The following is an 18686-nucleotide window of genomic DNA, read 5'->3' as shown; positions in this document are numbered from 1 at the left end:
TTTTGAGTATTTAAACTTGGGGCCAGGCTGTGGTGCAGGCTGGTTAGTAGCCAGCTGCAATAAATAACTATGACCAAGAGCACCTGACCATTAAAATAAAAAATAGCCCTGCTTGTTGTTGACCTAAGCAACCCGAAAGATAGTTGCATCTATCAAGTAGGAAATTTAGGTACCACTCTGTGGGGAGGCTAATTTAACTAATTTACGACATCATAAAAATCATCCAGCAGTGTTTGGAATGAGGACGTCGGCATCACAGTGGATGATGAAGCAGCTGCTCCCCCTGTGGCCGGAATCGAGCATACCCTCAGGAAGCTGGAAGCTGGAGAAGGTTAAATTGCCTCTGTGTCTGTCTCTGTCTCTATGTTCATATGGCATTGAATGCTTGCCTTGTATGTGTACATTGTGATCTGCCCTGAGTCCCCTTTGGGGTGAGAAGGGCGGAATATAAATACTATAAATAAACAAACAAATAAATAAATAAATTTAAACATTGAGCGCAGCATATTTTTCCAACATATCAGGAAGAGGTGAGGAAATGGATTTCTCTCAAAACTCTGGATGTTTTGCCAAATTTCTAATATAGTAGCAGTCATTGCTCTCGGGTTAAGATCACCCAATTTGTGGGAGGAGAAATTGGGGGAGGAGTCAAAATAAACTTTTTGGGCAATTTCCCTTTTCTCCCCAAGCAGGAAGGTTTGGTGGTAAGCTACCTCATAATGCTTCTACTTTGCAAAAAATAAAATAAAATAGCCTTTTAGGGTACCTTTATTCTTTCCTTCCATGATTTGTCTGTGTCTTGTGTTGGGAGGGCCAGTGCTGTTGCCTTTCCAAATGGGTTTCCCTCCCATCCCTTTTCTCTCCCTCCCTCCCTGCTATTGGGAATTATGGGAGTTGAAGTACCAAAAAGCACTGAGAGGGATGGTAGGCGGGACCAAATGTCTGCAGTGTGGAAACCTCTTCATTGAAAAATACATAAGACAACTGAGTGCACTAAACAGTGTGGTTGAAAAGTAGGGAAAAACTCAATTTTATTACAAAATGGAGTTAGACTGAACTCTCTTCTTCTGAACACTTCTAAACACTTCCCAGTGTAATCTGATGAAGTCCTAAGTGGTCTTTGGTATGCAGGAATGAGAATTGCAGACTTGTATAACATGCATATTCAGTATAGGGCAGATGTTACATTACTATGTAGTACAGTTAGCAAAGTGCCTGATGCATTTGGCCCCAATGCATATTGCACCAATCTTGATGTGCATTGTGTCAGACCCAATGCACATTGCATTGATTCTGTTACATACCCTGTTGGGTCCCAATGCACATCAGGCACTCTTGCTGGTTTCTTAACACCTCTGCTAGGTTACACAACAGTATAGTTACATAACATTACAGACCATATAGGATTCTGGCAATAATTAATTACTTTATAAAAACAACTTTCAGAGAGAAATGAAAGTAGGAGAACAGGCAGGCACTGGAAGAGGGCTATGGATGGTAACAAAGGCCTAGTTCAGAAAACTTAAATAATTCCCATGTGATTGCATGTGGGACACCTAGGGGTTCCTCAGCCAGTTTGAATCATGTGGAAATGCCAGTTCTTTGGAACAAAGCCTCCATGTGATAGATGACTATGTGCCTATGCATACATACTTCTCCTGTTTATATGAACTTGGAAAAAAAATCCTTTCTAAAATTACTGCGCTGTAGATTTGTAAATGTCAAATATGCCACTAAAGCCACTTGTACTTTATATAATTTTACTGCAGTCGTAGAATGCGGAAACACTGTAAAATACAAAGCTGTGTCAAATGCATGAATCCAATTTACAGCGAACAATGGCTTTGAAATGTGATGGAAGACTATAGCAGTGAAGATTCTGAACTAGATATTTCAGAACAGCGAATAAGGAATATAGATTCATAACATTTTCCATTCCTGAAGAGGATGGGTGAATATTACCACCTATAGACCACGACTGCTGCTATAAAATACCAGTTAGGATGACACTCTTTTTCAATATGGTGTTACTTCCTCATTCCTTTCCACGTGCTGCTGGCAATTTTATGGTGTTGTAAATTAGTTAAATTGGCCTTCCACATAAAGCATACCTAAATTTCCTACTTGACAGATGCAACTGTCTTTCCGACTGCTTAGGTAAACAGCGAGCTAGGGCTATTAATGGTCGGGGGCTTAACCCAACCCGGGCTTCAATCTCATGACCGCTTGGTCAATAGTGATTTATTGCAGCTGGCTATTAATCAGCCCCTTATTCCTGTCATTCCTGATTAAATTTCTTTGCTAGATGCCTGTTTAAACAGGAAGGTTTTTAGTTGGCTCTTGAAAGAGAAAAGGGAGGAAGCTGTTTTGATTTCTTTTGGGAGCGTGTTCCATAGGGTAGGAGCAGCTGCCCTCTCCCTTGTTGATGTCAGTTGCATTTGTGATGATTATGGAAGTGAGAGTAAGGCCTCCCCTGAAGATCTTAAAGAGCGGACCAGTTGGTATGAGGAGTAAGTAAGTTGGACCTGAACAGTACCCCCATATTGCATGTCAAAGGTACAATCTTTTCATTTAAATGCATGTGTGTGGGAGCGCGTGTGTTAAGGATTCCTCTTCTTCAGAAGAGGAAGGGGAGCAGGAAAGTGTTCATGAATCTGAGGGTAAGTTGGAGTTGGAGGAGGAAACTTTGCAAGTACCCTCATTCCAGGAGAGGCGAAAGAAAACAGAGCAGAGATGTCATTCAGCTAGATTAGCTGCCAGAAATGCAGCTGAGTAATTAGGAACTGCCCTAGCAGCTGGGAGGGGACTCAGAGCTATAAAGCAGAAGCAGATGCAGCCAGCTCTTGCTGGTAACAAACTGACTCAATGACTTCACTTCACTCTCCTTGTGCCTGCTTCAAGTCTGCATCTGGATTTATTGCTGTTTCTTTGTCTGAAGTAAGACTACTGTTTGATTTGGGAGTTTACCAAGAGACTGTGTTTGCCTTATGACTTCCTTGTTTCTTTTTGCATTATTCCACTGAATGTGCTATACTTTGTTTGCTGAAGTAAAGCAGTTTTTATTTACTTATCACGGTGTGTTAAGGCTGTTCTTGAAGGACAAAACTGCACAGTGTGTCAACATATGGCTAGTCTGCACAACTTGATCCCTGTAAAGGGCCAATATTCATCTAAAAGTCCTTTGGTGGGCCACCTCTCTTTTCTCCCTGCTGAAGGGGAAGCCCCAGCCCTTTCACAGTCTTGCACCATTCCCATGGGCATGTGTGAGGAAGCACTGAGGGGGAAGCCCCACCCCTTCCTCAGCCTTGCCCTGTTCCCATGTGAACAGGGCAAGGCTGGGCAGGGACTTGTGTTTCTCCCCTTGCTCTCGACCCTTGACATGCCTGCCTCTCCTGCCACAGAGGGGAAATCCCCATTCCTTCCACAGCCTCATGCCATTCCCATGAGTCTGGGAAAGTGCCTGAGCTTCTCCCTTGACACTCGAGTCTTGGCATTCTCAGTCTCCCCCGTGAGTCACAGAGAACGCCTTTGCAAGCTCATGGGCATTTCTGGTACAAGCCTATTATGGGAAGCCCATCATTTCATAAGGTCTTTGCATAAGGTTTCTCTCTCTCTCTTGCTACAAAGATGGAATCACTTTTATATTAAATAACGGTCTGTTCCAGCAAAAGAAGTGTGAGGTGAAGATTCTGAGAGTATGGTCCTATGAAATACCAACCCAAACTACGAAGAAGCATTTGGCTCAAACTTTGGATGGTTAAGTCTTGGTTTGTTTGTTGCTTTGCTCTTTGGAGACACTCTGCTCTTTTGTGGTGCTCTCTTGCTCCTTAGAAGCTTGCCATTCACCTTTGCTATCAAAATATGTGTTAAAACACCAAATGATCCTAAAATGAGCAGCCAGAATACACATTGATCAGGGTTGGATTTTTTAAAACCAGGTGTTCAAATTTTAGGCAAATTTAAAAATCACTTTAAAACATTGTTCATTATATAAGATGTATCCTGGAGTTCCTAGCTGATCCCCCAAATAAGTCCTAAGACATTATAGTTTATACACCAACATAAGGCATTATAGATTAATTGCAAAACATTTTGCTGGCTACTTACCTCCAGCTGTCAAAGCTCAGCAATATTAATGAGACATGTAAAGTTTGTTTGGCTGGGGTAAGTGAATTCGTGATAGGCAGGAGAAGGAAACTAAAAAAAATACAGCATCAATAAATCATCAGAATAATATGTGCCAAGAATCTGTTATTTTTTGTAATGTGTAAATCCCTCAGAGACAAGAGTTGATCCTTTATCGAAATCTTGCATTATGTCACCTTCAAAGAATGGGTTGCTTCATTTTCTAGGTAAGTCAGTGATATGCAAGTTAACCAAGTACAATGGCCTTAAAATAACTATTAATCTTTGTGGAAAAAAGGCATCATGAACTGTGGAATGCACCAAATCTGTTGCCTTTGAAGCCTTGTCTTTGTTCCTAGTAATTACCATCTGGTTGTAATTTTGGACTGCCTGATTCAGTGATGCACTATCTGGGCTTCTGTATTCAGAATAGCAATGGGATTGTTTATATGCCCAATAGATCAAGGGCCCTTTCAGAGAAAAAGAGTGAGGGGGAAAAGGAGTAAATACTCAGTTAAAGAGAATATAAAGAAATCTTTCAAATACTACTTTAAACATAAATAAAAGCAAAGCCATCTTTTATAAAGGCTCAGTCATTGAGCACATGTATTTTACTTCAGACATTCACATGGATGAAAGTCACAACAAGTTTTTTGTTGAATAAATCCAGCTAATTCAACATAGCTGATTGCTCCTGGATAATTAGTCAGCATTTTGGGGTTAAGAATAGAAGTTTGATTTCAAAACCTGCACTGGAAGGTTCAACATATATTCAAAGATATTGGTGGGTTTGCCAAGTTAAGTGATCTTCAGAACACAGAGCCAACTGGTTCTTAATTCAAACTTCGTTGTGCCCTGTGCTTGCAATTGCTAAAGGTCTGGATGACAGTGACTCTCTCACAAAAGATAGTTTTGTTGTTAATTTGGAAGGCTTTCCACAAAGATGTAGGATTGGTCAGCCGATGGCCTTCACACAAAAAGCATTGCTATCACCCAGACTGTAATTTTCCAGTCCCCGAAAGCTCTTTGCTAAGGATAGTGCAGTACAGTCTGTAGCATCGTACAATGTTTTTGATGTCAAAAGACGTGTTTCTCAAATTTCAGGCTAGAAACCAACTTTGCTCCAAAAAACCAAAGATTTGGGAAACACCAACCAAGACTATTAATTTAAAATTAAACCCAACAGTAGCACAGTTTTATGGTGCATATGTCTCCACTCTATGTAGATTCAAGTAAACTTATTTTCTTATTTCAAACCTGGATTAAAACTAACTCCTTTATTCAGCTTGTTTTAAAACACTGTCATTCTGGCAACTCAGAGAATTTGGGATATGCTCCAAAGACCCACTGTGGTAAATGGAAATACTCCATTTCACTTCAGGGAGCTCCATTAGACACAGTGTATTTGGTAATTTCAGCCAACTGGCTCACTTCTATTTATGTGGGGCGCAGAGATCCCAAAGCCGTTATTAATCCCAAACTCAGTTTAAAAAAATTAACTAGCCAGTAGCTGTTTTCCAAATGTATTTTAGAAGAGCTTCTGTGGGACCTATGAATTTGCATATGTAAGGGTAGGATTTTGGAAAGTTATCTTGCTTAGACTAGAATTACCACATTACACCAACCAGCCAGGGCAAAAAACCTGAAAAAGAAAAGCTCCCTTGTGTTGTCGAAGGCTTTCATGGCCGGGATCACAGGGTTGTTGTATGTTTTCCGGGCTGTGGAAGTTCTGGGTGGGGGGAAGAACTCTTGTCTGTTGGAGGCCAGTGTGAATGTTGTAATTAATCACCTCTGTTAGTCTTAAATGGCCTTTCCAGCCTCTCATCATGGCCTGGGGGAATCCTTTGTTCAGAGTCGTTAGCTGCCCCTGATTGATTCCTGTCTGGAATTTTTCTGTTTTCAGAGTGCTGCTTCTTATTTACTGTTTTGATTTTGGAGGTTTTTAATACTGGTAGCCAGATTTTGTTCATTTTCATGGTTTACTCCTTTCTGTTGAAGTTGTCCACATGCTTGTGGATTTCAATGGCTTCTCTGTGTAGTCTGATATGATAGTTGTTGTTTCTGTGTTCTCAAATAGTATACTGTGTCCAGATTGGTTCATCAAGTGCTTTGCTATGGCTGATTTCTCTTGTTAGCACTGCAGACTAACTCAACCAGAGAAATCAGCCACAGCAGAGCACTTCATGAACCAAGTTTCCTCTCCTATTAGCCTGCCTAGATATGATCGCCTTAAGCATCTATGGGGCTGTTATCATATTAATGCATTATGTTACTATAAGTGAGAGTGACGAAAGGATGAATGCACTGGGCTATGGATGTATTAATTAACTGTTGTTAATTATTAATTATAAATCTTCTCTCCTTCTTGCTGGTTATGGAAGCAACTCTGTTGATGTTAGAATGGGGCTGTTGTAGCCCATCCTGAGATTGGGCCTGTACATCCTGTGATTGTTCCTACTCCTGACTCTGTGACTGCTTCTGCATCTGACTTGCCAAGAGATTCTGGGTTTGTGCTTGAGATTCCTATAAAGCCAGAGTTGGAGCAAACTGCTGTCCCAGGCAGGCCAGAGCTTGGGCTGGAGGATTCTGGGAACAGGCACACAATGGTTCCTAGCCAGCAGCTTGAAGCGCATTCCTTGAAGGGCATTCTAGTGAGGATTATTGTTGTGATAAGCTAATGAGTTTGACCATAGGAAAGTGATTTATCAGCAGAGGAGAGAATAGGAGGGTTTTCGGCCACAGGGGCACTCTTGATGGCCAGGAACTTGGAGGGAGGTCCATAGTTTACAGAGAATGGTGGTACAATCCATCTTCTTTTCCTGCATTGGTGATGACTTCAGTCTGTACAGTAGATCAGGGTGTATTGGATCTGAGTACTCAGACTACCCCAAAATCATGGGATACTCCAGAGTTTCCACAAAACTCTGGGTGATCCCCAACTTTGCCCATATCAAGGCAAATCTGTTTTAACTCTGAAAAAATCCATGGGGCTCACTGAAAGTCAATGGTGACAGACACCAACAAATTCAAAGTGAGTTCAGATTTTCTTGCCTGTGTAGATTTAAGTCAAGGTGGGTGGTGGTGTCACATAACACGTATTTTCATTATTACTTGAATTAAAAATCATAAATGGAATAAGACTATCAGGAAAGAGAGCTTGACTTAAAATACTACTAAGTATTGTAAGCTGGGAAAATGTGTATCCTAGTCCTTTGCTGTTCACACTTTGGCAGCATTATCTGTTTCAGTAATAGTTAAATGAAAGGCAGAATTTTTCAATTGGTCTTTTTGTTTTTTTCAGGATGGGGATGCAGTATTTGAAAAACACATCATTTTATGTGTGTCTGATTATCCGTTTGTGAATTGTTAGGAAAGAACTTAGAAAACAAAAAGTTGACTGTCTGGCCCTGCAATATGTGTTCCTTGAAATTCACTAATTTCTTTTTCTTGCCATCTTTATCTGCACCCTTGAAAAGAAAATAACTGGACTGAAAGGTTGCTAGGCATTTTTGTGTCCTTTTTCTTCAATAATGAACATTAGGGGTGAGATTTAATGATCCTTCTTTTTTGCTTTTAGGCTTACCAGCTTTTCTATTGGCTGTACTTTAAAAGAAGGCGGACATCAGAAATCAATCAGGTAAATCATTTCTTCTTACTTTTCCTTTATGCCAAGGTTCAGTAGTCTCCTACATGTTACAGTGGAGCCAGGTCTTCAGGACTTTTTAACTAGCAGGGATAATGATATCATTTGTCTCCTCAAACTTCCATCTTTCTTCAGCTGCAATCTTTGCTGTAATGAAAGATAAAATTGATTTTTCTCTTCCACCAAAGTATATTATTGTGTGAGTTTTCCCTGTTGTTATTCAAGTATTTCAGTTCTACTTGATCTTGAATGAATATTTAAGACCCATTTGGTTTTTAAAAAATGATGGATGCATCTACACTGCAGAATTAACACAGGGCACTTCCAGACAGTGCCAAAATGTGGAACAAAGTAGTGGGATTTTAAAATGCGGGACCCCAAAGGGAGTCCAAACACAGACCTGTCAGTCCTGCTGCATAGTCCCCTGCTGTCGTCAGCTGTTTTTTTAAGCAAATTAAGATGGAAGGCAGACAGGGGACATCTGGTAAATTTTTTAAAAAACAAATCACTCCAAAGATGTGCATATGCATATATGAGGTCTAGTACATAACAGAGCAATTTTTTTAAAAATTGCTCTGTTTAACATTACAAAGTGTGAAACACAGAATTTGAGAGAGTTGTATTTACTTTTCACTTGCGCTTCCCTGAGCTGCCTGTGTCTCTGTTTGACAGCTAATCTGCTTATCAGCTGTTTTGGGCTTTTCAGAAATACAGTACATGTGCTCTTGAGGAGTCCACACACTGGGGAGAGAAGGAAAGCATGTGTTTTCCATGCCTGCTGGGATACTCAGGCATGGAAAGGTGCATGTTTCTCAGGAAGAATAAGGTTTAAAGGGCACCTTTTAAACACATGTTTTCCAGCCCTTACCTCAATTACTCCTGACTCCCCCTGTACTTTGGCTAAATGTTTTTAACCTGCTTCCTCTCTGGTGTTAATGTATGTGTAGAAGTGCCCACAGTTTCACACCACTTTAAACCTATGAAACCTCAGGATTGGTAGTTTGATCAAGTCTTTGAAGAGTACAGGATCTTCAACCAACTACAACTCCCATGATTCTACAGTCCTGAGCCCTAGAAGTTAAATACAACCAATACAGCTGAAGACCACCTCATTATTGCCAGTCTCCAGCTGCCCCAACCCACCCACCCCATTTCTGGGGATTTGGCTGCCAAACCAGCGAAATACTATGAATCCAAAACAGCAATCCAATATTGTGCACACCGCTAAGATTTACCACTGCACCATTGCATGCCCTCCAACCTTTTAAAGATTAAAACCAGGACATGTGTGGACAAGCAACATCAGAAGGTGGTTGCTAGACAATTGCAGTTTTCCTGGACCTACAAGAAAGTGACAATTTCTTACTGTTCCTCTCCAGCTTGCTGAGCTAACTGAGTGTGAACTACTTTTGCACCTTGAATTTGGTTTGCAGTAATTGAAATAAGTTTTGAACATATGGGATGGGTCATCAGGACTTTCCATGACAAATTGGGATGGTTTGTAAGGATTTCATTGTGATTCATTGTTGCACCTCAAGTGGAAGCAGCTCCAGAAAGCTAACAATTCTCCTCTGTCCAAAGTCTATAGTACATTTGTTCATTCATTCATTCATTCATTCATGGCATTTGTTTATTGTCTCTCAGCCCACCAAAGCCCCAGAAACAATATACAACATGCTAAAATCCTTTAAACATTAAATACATGGCTAAAACAGATAAAATAAATTGTACACAGATGCATATGTGTTGTGGTTCAGCCGGCTAAAGATGAGGGATTGGTATTTAGAGTGTGGGAGAGTGGTGGATGTTTCTTTCAGTGAGGAGAATTTAAAGCAAGATTCTATCTGTAAGAGTAGGCTTGAAAGTAAAAGCAGACAGTGAGATGCAGTGCCTAATGGAGGCCTTTCACCTACTGGTAGCATAACAACCCCAGATAACGAAATAAAGATGCTAGAAAGCTTGCCCGAGAGAACACCTATTCTCAACAGGCATATCAGGATTGATCTTAGGGAGGAATCAAACTGAGAAAATTGAAAAGTCTTCATGGGAAAGAAGAACAAAAAAAGTTTCACAGGCAAGGAAGTCAAGGTCACAGAAGTGACTTGATGTTTTGCGGTCTTTAAATCAGAGAAGTGTCTCTTTGGGAATTCAGTTCAGACAACGTCACATAACAGTGAGGATCTCAAGCCTTGTTTCCAATTCATGTCTTAGTCCAAGATCTTGGGAGTATGGATTCATACTATAAGAAGTTTTTATATTCTGGCTTTTGGATTCATGTTCATGTTTTGGTCCTTGTCTCTTTCTGTACCTTAGTTATGTACCAGCTTTGAACCATTTGAATGTCTTTGGAGTGTTTTCCTATTGCCAGTTTGGGTTGGCTTACTACTTGTGTCAAGGTACAGATACCACGAAGTCAGTCCCAAGTACAAAGTAACAATAGTTTAATGAAGATACAGCTCAAAAGAATAAAAAATGCTTAACAGCAGCAAAATGGTATTCAAAAACAAACACAGACCAACCGGTCAAAAAGGAGGTAAAACAGAGAATCCCAAAGTCCTAAAAAAAATCCCAACCCACTAACCAAAATACCCGGCAGAGGAGAAACACTCGCTATTGTATCAGCAAACACATTCCAAGATGAAGTAAAGTTGTAGTCAAGCTGGTCCAGGGGTCATCCACAGCAAACAGGATACAGCAGCAAGTCAAGCCGGTCCAGGGGTCATCCACAGCAAACAGAATACAGCTGCAGCGTCAATCGTCCAATCCAAAGTCAGGGCACAAGAGCAAACACGATGTCCAGAAGTTATCAGAGGTCCAAACCAAAAACAGTAGCAAATCCCAAAGAATCCACAAAGTTCAGGAATCACAGGGCTCACAGGAATCATGACCCAGCATACATTTTGCCAGTCGCAAAGTTCCTATTGCAACCAACCCTCCTTTTATTACAAACCTTCCTCTGAGTTGCAATCAGCCAACGCCTCACCCTCAGCTGTTCCTGCATTTTCCTCCAAACTAGAATCAGACAACACTGCACACTCAGCTGCCAGTTGTGCTGCCCGAGCTGCTTTTTGCCTTGCCTGCCAAGCGGCCCTTCTCTTGCTTCTACTTACATTCTCCCAAACAGCAGACAAATCATCTTCCTTCCAAGTTTCATTCCCAACAGATCTTCTGAATGTGCCACTACTTGTAGGCTCCTCACCCACTTCTGCTATTTTTGTCCAATCCATCTCATCCACAACCTCATCAGTGTCACTCCCAGCACTTCTCATAGAAACTGCTTCATTGTCAAACCCATCATCCCCATCAAACCCTTCAAAAGACTCTTCATCAGTGGGTTCAGTAAGTATTTGCCAAATCCTCTTCTGCTGTTGCTCTTCTATAGGATCTTGTTCCCGAGTAGACCTTTCTGCCTGCCTACTCTCCAACTCCCTTTTGTTACTACTACTCAGAGACTCATCCACAACAACATGTTCGACTATTTTCTCCATTACCTCTTGGATTTTGCCTTTTCTATTTTCTATAGTGCTTTTCCTTTTTTTATATGTGTTTTTAATCAATAAACTGTTTTACTATTATTTTTGGTTTCCTGGTTGGTGTTGAGGGCAAGGTGAATTCTGACTGGGGTGCAACAATATAAAACCATTCTCAGAGTCTCTGCCAAACCTTTTTTTTCTAAACACATGGTTTTATGTCCAGTTATAGGAAAAAAATGAAACATGGCATTTGGTTGATTGGTCTGGTTTGCAGAAAAAGATTTCATTCTTTTAACCCAAGTCTGTTGAAACTTAGGCAGCCTCTTAATGCCTACTTACACTAGATCAGTGGTTCTCAACCTGTGGGTCCCCAGATGTTTTGGCCTACAACTCCCAAAAATCCCATCCAGTTTACCAGCTGTTAGGATTTCTGGGAGTTGAAGACCAAAACATCTGAGGACCCATAAGTTGAGAACCAGTGCACTAGATGGACATTTTCAATGTTCTCCATTAAAAAAAAAATCAGTGCAAAATACATTTCAAGTTAAAAGTCTTTTTGTTATTTATATCATGGAATTGGTAAATCCAGAGTGCTGTAAGGAGGACAAACTTTACATATTACCTACTCAACGTAATCTTGTTTGCCCCACTTTGCATTTGAAAATGGAAAGAATGGGAGAAAATGTGCCTTATTGGCTTATTCTTTTAGTAATTCATGGAAAAATGATATGTAGATGGTTCGTCTTTGGTGCCAGCAACAACATTTTTTCTTTTCGTAGTAGTTGGAGATTTAAAGATTTTTCCCATCAGATGGATTTATGCGAGGATTTATATATCCTGCAAAACTTGGCTTCACCTGTATTATTCCCCTTTTTCCTTTGGAAAATTTATTATTTTAAAACCCCACAAATCAGTCATAAAAATGGAAAAGCATAGCACACTTAATGAAATGTATTGAATTCCTTTGCTGACACTTCTTTCTTGTACCTTTCGTTTGCTAAAGATTGTATTAGCATAATGAGATCTCATGTCATAAAACTCAGGTCATAACATTTATCAAGGAAAAGCCATTCTCTTTCTCTCTCTCTCTCTTTTATCCTACTGGTCAGTTTTGTGCATCTTAGAGTAGATATGCATATTATTATTTCAAAATTAAGTTAATCTGACATCCACAGGAGGGAATCAGTTGGTACAACCAACTGATTGTTCACTAAACTGGAAATATAATCATTCTTCCATATTTTTGGGTTGAGAATTCTTGGATTTATTATTTGCAAATTACTATATTTACTGCCACCTCCACTCCTGTCCTCCACGTGATTTAAAAATATGTTCTTTCTAGACATTTGTAGGTCCCCCAGTCCAATTCTATGGTCAATTTCCAGCAAATGTTGCCCATGGAATTGTACTGGAGGACTTACAAATTCTTACTAGTGTTATCTCAGGGAAAAATATAGCATTTGCAATTTTATTTATATTCACAATTTTTCCACTTTTGCAAAAATGTTGCACCACTAATCCTCACAAAGGAGTACAGAAAATTGAGCCAGAGAACTTTTCCATGCTAAACCAGACATTGGAAAGTTGAAGATAATTTATAGTTATAATCACCCTATCCACAATGTAGTTAGTTACTATTCTAATTTAAGGCTTTAAGAACATTATTTTTCCTTTCTAGTTTCTTAAAGTTAACTAAAATGTATGTTTTCCATTATTTAAAAAAAATAAGAACACTACTAGTTGATGTTCTGTAGCATAAAACACATTTTTCTGTCATGTACTTCATTGTCACCTCAACATCCATAAAACAAACCATACACTTTCAACATCCATAAAACAAACCAAGGCAAAAGTATGAAGCACATCACAAGCAACCCCAACAATGTGTGCTATTCTTTCTCCATCATTTTGTGATCTCCTGTGCCCTTAACTATAACAAATTACAAGTTACCCTCCAAAAGGAATAAAGTTTTCTTCTCCTAAGTAATTATATAATGTAACCAAACTATTCTTATTGTAGAATGCCACTAATTACAAGTAGTGTAATTAGATATTTCCAAGCTCTAAGCAAATTGTGTTCTTCCACTATGCCATGAGCATTACATGTAGAGATTGTGTTGTTCCATGTGCTATAAGCTAAACACCCCCCCCCCCCCTTAAAAAACATTTCTGATCATTTTCCCTGGACAGTTTTGCCCACACTTGGTTTTAGTCTGGGCTCAAAGAACTCAGCTCTTGGTAAATCAATAAACAAGATGATAAAATGGCATTTGTAATAATGTTTGAGTCAGGATTATACACACAAATGTCTATGACTTATCATGCAGACTGTTTAGAATCTTAAAGACTATCTACATTACACAGTTATAGCAGTTTGAAACAATTTTAATGTTGAAGGCTCCATTCTATATCTATCTAGTTTGCAGCGACTCTGCTAAAGACAGGGTTCCCAGAGGACTGAAGATTAATTCAGTTGAATTCTGTAGTGTAAGCGGGCATTCAGACTGCAATTGACTGAATTTATAATTGGAAACATTAGAAAAAGAGAAAAACTCAGACTGACAGATTGGTCCATCCTTAACTGAACTCAGGACTCGTTCAGTCATTCCCAGTAACATAAACAATCTTTGACCACAATGAAGGTGAACAAATACAGATTTGAATAGCCCTTACTCTCCTTCACAGTAAGTACAGTGATAAAATGTGATGGTCCATCTGTTGCCATGGTTGGTTGATTGTTTATGCTGCCTGGGTTTTTCTGAAAGGATGACCTATCTTGGTCTTTAATTTACATTTTATTTATTATTTATATCATATTTTCCAGTCAGTCTTAGGAACTACCTGACTGCTTCACTAGTCAGGGAATACATGGGTTTTAAAACATTTTTTAAAATGTGTTTATTTAAAATGTATAGCATACACAGCCCTGCCAAACAGGACCTGAAAGTGGGAGAGGTAGTTTATTAATCCCATTGAGTTAAGGATGGCCCAAGCAATGTTACTGTCTGAAGCAAAAGGCAAGAATTCCACATACAGGAACAGCTGAGCTCTACAGCTGTCCAAGTGCAAAGGTACAGCTCAGAGATGGAAATGATGAGATCTTGAGGGACTTTAGGTTCAAGGGCCCCTAGCCAACAAATGAGCTGCAAGATCATCACCCTTGATCTCTCATAAAGAATGCTGGTGAGACTCGGAGACCAGCATTCTTTAGCATTCAACAGTAGACCTGAATTTTACCTTGCAAAATTCAGAGAAATGCAAACTGTGAAATATAATAGAGGTCATGTCTACACCAGCCGAAATAATCCAGGATAGCCTGCTCTGGAGCTTTCCTGAATACACCATGGGGAGTCTACACATACGGATGAGGAAGCACCCCAAATCTAGAGTGTTGTGTGGTTTCTGGGTTGTATGGCCATGTTCTAGCAATGCTACAAGAACACTGTACAGCCTGGAAACCAAAACACTCCAGTGATTCCAGTACTGCAGGAAGGTGGGGTTGTATAGATGTCTGTATCCATTATTTAGGCCAGCGGTTCTCAAAGTGTGCTCCAGGGATCCCTTGAGGCTTGCGAAGCATACTGAGGGCTCTACGGTTTCCCCATCCTCCTCCAAGCTTTCTCTCCTCTTTCCTGTTTTTCCCCCACCTCCCTTGGTGCCAAAAGCCTTTTCCCCTCTGCCCCCTTGCTCCCAAAAGCCTTTTTTCCTTGTCTTGCTTGCTTCGAAAACCCTATTTCCCTCCCACCACTCGGGGGGGGGGGTGCTTAGATTGTGCTTTTCTTGCATGGCAGAAGGGGATTGGACTGGATGGCCTTTGGGGTCTTCCACTGAAATACTGTTAAGTTTATGTTGGTTAAAATTGTTCTTCATTTTAAATATTGTATTGTTTTTTTTCTTTCTTTTTTGCGCTACAAATGAGATATGAACAGTTTGCACAGGAATTTGTTCACATTTTTTTGTCAGTTAATTCACACAAACACTCTCTATTCATGTGCCACTGGCCTGGCCCATCTGTTAAATTTTAAAACACAATGCATCGAAAAGTTTGCCCATGTCTGATGTATATACCCTACATTGTATATAATGTAATATATAAACATTTATTGGGGTTCCATGATAAACTTTTGCTTCAAAAAGGGCTCAGCTGCTGAAAAATTTGAGAACCCCTGATCTAGGCTAATGTGACTGTAACAGAATAGTGAGTTAGTGCAATAAAGTCCTTGTATTATATTTTGTTATGGGAAAACACAACCTGTGGGCATTTGTCAACTCTCCAGAATGAGGGCAGCATCGGAACAGCTGTTTGTTTCTGAAGGATTCTGAAAACTGAGAACTGCTCTAAATTATGGACTTTTTTGGCTCAATGCTCTATTTCTTTCTCTAAAATAGAAAAAAAGTAATATAGCTTTTTACGGTCACCTCAGATATATTGTTTTGTGCCATACCAACATTCATGTTTCATTTGTTTTTCTTAGTCTTAATATGGTTTTGTTAAACTTCCTAATAAAACACAGAACAATTGTTTAGAGAAGGATTCATTAGAGTATTCATTCCAGGATGACTGCCACTGGCATTTCTATTTCAGAATAAATGAGTCTCCCAAAAACTACATTAAAGATATTTTAATGAAATAATTGATTCAATTAGCTTTCAAATTATATGTGGTGGTTGTCCCCACCTCCTTTTTCCTTGAACACATTTTTCCCTTGGCAGTTGTGTAAGTATACTATAGAAACCAAGATCTATTACAGAAACAGACTGCTTTGGAGGGTGGTGGGCTCAAATTCTTTGGATATCTTTAAACAGGAGATGGACAGCAATTTCTCAGGACAATTTTAATTGTGTATTTTTGCATGGCAAAAGGTTGAACTAGTTAGTCCTGGCAGTCCCTTCCCAATGCTATGAATCCATGATTCTAGTCAGAGGTGGTTCAACCACCAGGCCAACTAGGCAGTTGCCTGTGGCGCCATCTTATTGGGAGCGCCATCGAGACAACTCCTGTCTCCTGCGGCTTGCCTCCGCAAGGTATTGAACTGCTTTTTCTGTTGATTTGTTGTAAAACATGATGTTTTAGTGCTTAATTTGTAAAATCTTAATGTAATTTGATGTTTAATAGGCTTTCCCTTAATCTCTCCTTATTATCAAACATTTTCGCTTATCCATCGCTTTTATTTTTCAGTGATTGGTTTTGGGGGGGGGGGGGGAGAGAATTCTGTTCGCCTACACTTGAAAAATACCTAGGGCCGGCTCTGATTCTAGTTCAGCCTGAAGGTTCTTCTAGCCAACATGACTAATGATCATGCTAGTTAGGGAAATCTGGAAATTGTGGCCCAAAAAGTACAATTTTTAAACTTGGGCTATCTCAGATGATTTGTTTGTTTGTTGAATTGTTATTCCACCTTTCCCTGAAAGTGAGATACAAGTTATAAGAGCTCTGCCTCTGTCTTGTATGAAACCTACAGGTGATAGCAGCAAAATAAGGATATAGAATAGACCTCTGAAGTGAAGTACAGAAACTGACAGATAAGGTATATGGTAAGAAGAGAAACAAGAGGAAGATTCACAATTACTATCAAAATTATTATTTACTACTTGACAAATTCTCTTTTCTAAAACTCCTTGATCTTTACAAAGTTGCTCTCTAGACGGCACTGTTGCTACAGGCATTCATCATTGGAATATGGAAAAACACACAAGTATTTACAGGAATTTGAACTGTGTAATTTTGGCTTTTACTGAGGTATTGGTATTTTCACATTGACTTCTTTGATGGTGTAATGCACATTTCATGCCTTCTCAATTAATATAAAACACTGCCTTCTTCAAATATTTTAGCTCTGGCACAGTCTTACCAATGTTTTCCTTTCACAGTCTATTTCTCTGTCACAAGAAGAGCAGAAAGGAATATAGCTTCCTGTGTGCCATGCCAAAAGAACAAGAGTGTAAGTGGCCACAATGTACCTTTTCAAAAGTTTCTCTTAATGCCGTTTTGCTAAATAGGGGATAGGAATTGTGTGGCCCTCACGAATGGTACTGTGCAGCAACTTTGCTATTATTGCAATGAGATTCTAAGAAGTAGGGCCCAATACCCTTTGGAGGCCCACATTTGCTCTAAAGCTTAGGAATCAGCATTTGGGTGGCTTTAGATCAGAGCTAAGAAATCTAGGAATTCACCTCCACATGCAATGATGTAAGATGTGGGACCATACACTTGGATATCATTAGGACCTCATTGCTGACTGGAACCAGTTTCACTTGCCATGGGGGAGGTGAGGAATGTGAGCAAAGTGCCAGCTGAGCCCTATAGCCTAGTAGAGGGTTACTGTAGATATGTGGCTCCCTTAGAAGGACTTGGCTTTGCATGCTTGAACTGGTGTGTGTGTGTGTGTGTGTGTGTGTGTGTGTGAGTGAGAGAGAGAGAGAGAGAGAGAGAGAGATATTTCTGTTCTTTGATGGAATACCCTCCCTCTTTACTTTCTTCTTACATCTCTGTTAGCATCAATATAAGCATTAGATTCACACTACATTTGTATGACAAAATCTAGGCCAGCTTTAAAGCCATGCATGATCTAGCTTGGAATAGTGGGATGAAGGCTGGGCTAAAACTGGAAGGACAGGGTTCAGATCCACATTGATCCATAGAAACCCACTAGATGGCTCAATAAGTCACAATAGCTCAACCTTAGAAGGTAGCAATGGCAGCCCCGCCCCAAATAAAATTTGACAAGAAGATCCATTGATAGAATTGCTGTAAGTTGGAGTTGATTTGAAGGCTCACAACAATACCATATCAATCTGCAGTGTAACAACAACAACAACAACAAAACCCTGAAAGATGGACCAATATCATCCCAAATTGGGCAACTGATGATGCTGACCAAGATAGTGATAATGCTAAGATATAATTGCTCTGATATGTTTGTTGGTTTCTTCGTTTTATGCTTTGCTGCTATAAAGCAAGGGCACAGGGAACTGCCACCTGGAACCAATTCAAAACTTGGGGTTAGACAAGGGTAGGATGAACTGTTGGGATCTCATCATTTCATTATTATTACTAGGAGACAAAGTGAAGTTCCACGGAGCATTAATGCTATTTCATAGAATTTCACTATTTGTTTTCTGGACTAAGATGCAGTGCTGTGTTAAACTATTTTCACTAGTGCCATTGTGGTTTTCCTTTCTCTGCTTTGTGCTATAGCCATCCACACCACTTGAAAATCTGCCTGGGAGTTTTCTAGGACCCAGAGTTGAGGGAGATGAAATAGCCCCCTCTTGTTTCAGTTACTGAAACTGCCTGTTCCCATCAGTATAATAATACTTTGGAGTTTTTGAATCTAAGATAATTCAGAAACAAAAAACTTAAGTTTTTGTTTGGACTGCAACCCGCAGAAGCCGTACCCCCCAGACTGGTCAATTCAGCTCTACATTCTAAATACACTCTGATA

General features: G+C 39.8%; 1 long non-coding RNA gene across 1 annotated transcript in view; it reads left to right on the top strand.

Annotated features, from left to right (window-relative positions):
* LOC134299298 (uncharacterized) overlaps positions 1-17627 on the top strand; it is a 28769-nt gene extending 11142 nt beyond the window's left edge. Inside the window, exons 2-3 of the long non-coding RNA XR_010006482.1 lie at positions 7703-7762; positions 17113-17627. This is a non-coding gene — a long non-coding RNA (uncharacterized LOC134299298). The remainder of the gene's footprint in view (positions 1-7702; positions 7763-17112) is intronic.
* The last annotated feature ends 1059 nt before the right edge of the window (positions 17628-18686 follow it).

The sequence above is a fragment of the Anolis carolinensis genome, chromosome 1 (assembly GCF_035594765.1).
Source record: "Anolis carolinensis isolate JA03-04 chromosome 1, rAnoCar3.1.pri, whole genome shotgun sequence".
NCBI classification, from domain to species: Eukaryota; Metazoa; Chordata; class Lepidosauria; order Squamata; family Dactyloidae; genus Anolis; species Anolis carolinensis.
The sequence above is the reverse complement of the archived record's forward strand: the minus strand, read 5'-3'. Positions and strand labels throughout refer to the sequence as shown.